This window comes from Perca fluviatilis, chromosome 6 (assembly GCF_010015445.1).
Source record: "Perca fluviatilis chromosome 6, GENO_Pfluv_1.0, whole genome shotgun sequence".
In the NCBI taxonomy this organism is placed as follows: Eukaryota; Metazoa; Chordata; class Actinopteri; order Perciformes; family Percidae; genus Perca; species Perca fluviatilis.
In genome coordinates this window covers 20695727-20701726 of record NC_053117.1, presented here as the reverse complement: position 1 = coordinate 20701726, position 6000 = coordinate 20695727, and positions in this window count along the sequence as shown.

The window sequence follows — 6000 nt, the reverse complement described above, 5'->3', positions numbered from 1 at the left end:
AACAGCAAATGACTGGTGAAAAATGTGTAAAGGAATATTTTTCAGTCATTTCATTGTGTTAAAAAAAAAGAAATCATGAGAAAATCGTATCGTGAACTCAAATCGTGAATCTTATCGAATCGTGAATTGAGTGTATCGTTACATCCCTACAAGATACCACATAATCGTGCTTTGAAAATGCACGTCATTCAAATTTCAGACCGCAAATCTGCAAAGAACGCAAACTTGATGACTCACATGCTTGTCTGAGAGTTAATCAGATAAATGTGACTGCCTTTATACATGGAAGCTGTTATTGCTGAGAGATGCAGGTAAAAATCTGCCAATCTTTACTCTGCTTTGCCAGCATTACTGCTATCATCGGAATGTAACTACAATGTTTTTTTCTGTGCAGTTGAATGTGTCTACCGTTTGAAGAATGTGTAACATTTAGAAATATTGTGAAGTCCTTGAGGCAGGGGCAAAGGGAGGGTAATAAACAATAGAAAAGTGTGTGCACACTGCTTCTGTCCAATGTGACAGTAGTGTATGCATGCAAGCAAAACATAAGGGTTTGTAAGGTTTTGAAGAGGACTACTGCATGTGGGTTCACCCTAATCAATTAAAGTAAAACAAAAGAGAACAGAAAACGCATGTGCAGCATGCTTTTGATCTGGTCAGAGCAGGCTCATATCCAATGGAAATGCAAAACGCAATGAATCTTGATTCGCTCCGTACATGTATTCCTACGCTGGTTCAAGATGAAACGCTAAAGAGGTGCAGGTGAGAAAAAAATGTCTCTCTTCTGGAAAACACCACCACACTGGAGCTTTATGCACTTTCTGCTTGAAAATGGTGCACAGAGTTGATGTGTTTATGAAAGAGAATTTGTCAGAGATCCATCCTGTGTGTGTGTGTGTGTCTGTGTGTGTGTGTGTCTCACACACACTCTCTATGGGGACAGATTTGACTGCATGTATGGCTGGCAGATAGAATTTAGACTAGTCTGACAAATGATTTATAGGTGCAATTTTACCCAGCTGTCATTGCACTTTATTCAGCTTGACATGACGTTAGTGTGAATGCATGCCTGTGCCTCTGTATATGTGTGAGAGTGTGTAAATCACCTGGGCTAGCTGGCTTGAAGAAAACTGATATGACCAGATGCACATTTACTAAACTGATCACTTCTTTACTTTAATGGACAGAAGTGATTCGTGTCATGTACATTACAATCTCTATTAACGCATCCCACTTCATCCATTTTTCATCTTCACTCTGTAACTCATTGTTATTACCAGGAAAATTGCATTCACTTCGTTTACTGGGATGCTGTTATGTGCAATTTCCCTTCTCAATACCTATTATGGCTTCCTCTGTAACTGTTAATAGAGCCATGGATAGACAGAGCCAGGAGACAACAATGTAAATTAGTTGAATAACATAATTAAGGTCATTTATTAAATCTTAGAGACGTATGAGATTGTTACACAAAATATACATTTGTCCTCCACTGGCATAAATATATAGAAAAGCAATCACAATTATTTAAATACAACCCAGTTTATGAAGAAAGGCTTTGTTGGTGGATTCACAGAAAACAGCTACTGTTGGTTCAGTATATGACTACCTACTTCCTGGAAATGCATTCATTGGAAAAACAGATGGAAGATGTACTTGCCTTATTTAAAAAGACAATGATGAATGAATACATGGATAATCTAGATTGCACTAATCTCTCTCTGTTGAAATTGGTGATGGTGAAACAGGACCAGTGCTAGCCAGCATGACAGCTTAGCTCTTATTTTGTATTTACATGATCTGTAGTGGGGATATATTGAAATATCATAGCACTCTGAGGGCATTTTTTTACACCTATAGTTTGTTTGCTCTGGTCCAAATCAGTGGAGTTTGTAAACTCTTCAGTTCAGTTTTTTTTCACACTGAGAAAAACCGACGCAAACCAAAATGCATTACTACAAACTATGTGAGAATGTTTACTCCGCTTATTGGTCAGATTTGTCTGGGACGGACGCAAGAAAGTACATGAAAATGCCCTGTGTTCTGGACGAGTGTATATTTCTGACTACGGTCAAGCAAGCAGTCGCTTGCAAATCCATGGTCAAACAAGCTCATTTCAATTAAATCATTTTCCAGACATAGAGCGACGTTACTACGTCTGCTCTGCCTGTGTCCGTCTCCAACTTCAGCGGCGGCTGGTTAGATGCGATTGACAGCAAGCTGCTATAGTTTGCATGCTCTGCCACGTCGCAGATTGCAGAGCAGACCTGACCAAGTAAATCTGGTAGTTGGATGGGATTAAGGTCGGATCATATTCTCATGACAAACGAACCGTACCAAAGCATTCCAGAGTTTGTTAGTCTTCAAAATGGTCTCAGTCTGGTTGTTTTGGTCTGCACCGAGCGTGATTGCTGTGTACACACCTGCCCAAACGAACCACACCAAGGGCAACATGGCATCATGACTTTGCGTAAACATACACGCCACTTTCCTAAAGCCAAATGGCGTGTTATCTGTACGCATTTTGAGCTATCCACGTGTATGTCTACGCTACATACAGCGGATGTAAACATACACACCACGTGGCGTCGCCACGTTGCGTGTTATTGCGAGAATGTGCCGTACTATCGCACAACAACATCACACACGTGTAAAAAATGGTTGGGTTTATGAAAAGAACATTGGGAAAGGCTTTAAAGGGGTGATAGAATGATTATATAGGGTATTTTACACTGTTCCTTAAGGTCTCCTAATGGGGTATGTAACATTGGTTGGGCTGAAAATTGCCCAAATGCTATTTTATTAGGCCCTTAACTACGCTGTGAATATGGCTCTATTTGGAACAAGAGCTTTTCTTCCAAATATGGTATGCTCATGAATATTTAGAATGAGCTACGCGCTGATTGGTTTGAGCAAACTACATAGAAACACATGGGAGACTCGACAGCAGGTCTCACTGCAAAGTTATACATTGTTTGTCGGGCTATTACGTTATTAAATTCACTTCTGAGACTTTTTTAAGCAAGAAATCAACTAAAAGCTCAAATATGGGCCGTTTTACTGCAAATTTGGTAAGACTGTGTGTCTGAGTTAAGCGGCCCGGTGCTGCCTGTGTTGCTGCCTCGCCGCGCGGCCTGCTTTCCTTCACAGACCCTGGCCTGCTGTGAGGTAGCTGGAGCTCCGTCACGGCTAGCAGCCCACAGCATTCCATACCCACGCAAAGTCACCGTTTTTGGGGTTAATGGACCAAACGCCGCAGCCCTGACAGAGCTCCAGGGCCTGCAACTCCCCTCTTCCTGCTAGCTAAATGGCCCGTGTGTGAGAGTGAGAGAGCGGTCAGCGAGCTTGTTACACCAGCAATCTCTAACCACAGTTCCAGTTAATCTTGGCTGGCTGTCAGCTGCCGGCATAACTAGAGTAGCTATATTTACAGTTAGAATTTCGTCACGCCACTTATACAACATCTACCTAAACGTCTTATAAACCCAACAACGGTGTCCGATTTCAAGTTAATGAATTTTTGTGAACAGTAGCTAGGGGTTTCGTTAGCTATGACTGTCCCTTCAATCCTAGCTATGTGTAGCTAGCTACAAATCACGGATAGTTAGCTTCATTTTCAGCATAATGTGTATATTTACAGTTTGAATTCCGTCACGCCACTTATACAACATCTCCCTAAATGTCTTATAAAGCTAACAACGGTGTCCGATTTCAAGTTAATGAATATTTGTGAATTTCAGAGGAATTCTAAGAGGAGGCTAGCTAGCTCTCATTGATAGAGCTACATCCAGCCGCAGGCTCCATCAATGAGACTTGCGGACAAGCGGCGTTAATTTCCCCAATCGTTTGCTTAAATAACAACACATTATAATTACACACATTAAAAGAGTAACTGGAACCTGTGGTAACAGATTACTGGCATAACAAGCTTGCTGACCGCGCTCTCACTCACATACACTGGGCATTTAGCTAGCAGGAAGAGGGGAGCTGCAGGCCCTGGAGCTCTGTCAGAACAGCAGCGTTTAGTAGTCCATTAGCCCAAAAAACTGACTTTGCGCAGGTATGGAGTGCTGTGGGTTGCCAGCCGTAACGGAGCTCAATCGAGCACACAGCAGGCCGGGGTCTGTGAAGGAAGGCAGGCCGGGCGGCAAGGCAACAACACAGGCAGCATCGGCTGCTGAATTCCAACACACAGTCGGAAAAAATTTGCAATTGGCCATCCATTTTCGTAAAACGGCCCATATTTGAGCTTTACGTAGTTGATTTCTCGCATAAAAAAGTTTCAGAAGTGAATTTTGTAATTGAATAGCAGAGATTTGCGCGACCTAGATTCAGAAGACTACCTGATCTCAGGTCAGTTGTGTAGCCTATGTAAATGTTGGGGCGTGACCGTTAATACACCCATGGGCTGACAAAGGTTCAGGATTTTGGGAGGTTGACGTCAACTTCCAGCTTTGTTGAGATTCGCCCGTTTTCAGCGGCAGTTTCAAAATATGAGATTTTCATAGTAAAGGGGTGTCAATGGGATTTTGAGCTTCTATGTATGTCCTATTTACACACCAAACTGTCGTTATTCAACTATGACAGGGTAAAATCGGTTTTGCATTCTATCACCCCTTTAATAATACACAAAAAAACGACAAAAACACGACGTGACCAACATCACACGCTTGGGAAAACAAACGGTTGGGTTTATGAAAGAAACATTGGGGAAGGCTTAAAAAAATATATTTAAAAAAACAGTTGAAAAACGCCACACTCGAGACGCAATCCCGGCTCTCCTGGGTGAAAGCCCTGTGTTTTACCCATCCGCAGACTTACGTCCTTTCATACTACTCGAAAATTCACATGTAATGTAAGCCTAGGTCAATGGCGGCTGAAAGGCGTTGATAACACGCCAAAATGGCATACAAATTGCCATGTCATACATTTTATGAGATCAGTCTGCCAAGGGAGTAAACGCTCCAGGGATTGATTCAACCGAACTAAGCCGAAACCCTTTCCCAATTCCCAGTTTGTGCATCTCCGATTCCTCTCCTCGATTCTTCGCCCCGATTCCGTCTTAGTCCCGCCCACTCGATTCAAGGAGAGCGGTTGAGGCAAACGGCATTTAACACACATCTCTGCCTCCGAGCCGTCATTAAAAGCGATGTCAACTAAACATGCAGCACAGCTGTTCATTGTTTTGTCATATGCTGTATTTTATAATCTGTCAGATGAGCAGAACAGTGTTCATTACACACACACACACACACACACACACACACACACACTTTAACCATTTTTTTATGTCCTATTTATGTCCACATATAGAAAAACAGTACAGAGACACAAATACTACAGCTGCAGTACAATACAAGACACAAACTCATGGACGCAGCATATTTTCACAATATCACTTACAAGCACAAAACTCACTTCTTAAGAGGATAAGTAGCACAAAACTCACTTCCCGAGGGTATAGGTAGCACAATACTTGATTCTTAAGGGTATAAGTAGCAGCGTCTTCGCTATATGTGGTGGCTGCCGATAATAGCAGATATGGCACAGTATTTTGCAAGCCGTTTAGCCCTCTTTTTGGCCATTCCAAGTTGTTGCAGCCCTCTTACTACGAACCTGTGTGTGTTTCCTACCTAAGGCTACCAAATATGAAAAAACACACACACACACACACACACACACACACACACACACACACACACACACACACACACACACTATACTGATTAGAGATGCTGCTTGTCAACGCTTCCATGCGCGCAGTAATGTCACCGCAACTGATATCATCTGACATTTAAGCAGCAAAACTAACTAGCCTAGTAATAAACTTGACAGAAGAAAACAGAACTAGACCTTTAGCTTCTGAAATAATCCTAATAATAATAATCCTATAGTTAAACGGTTGTTTCTCGAGCGTCTCTCCAGATGCACTTACATATTAACCATCTGACAGCAGCTCTGCTATGTTCACATTTTAGTGAACGTTGAAAAGACTTCAGC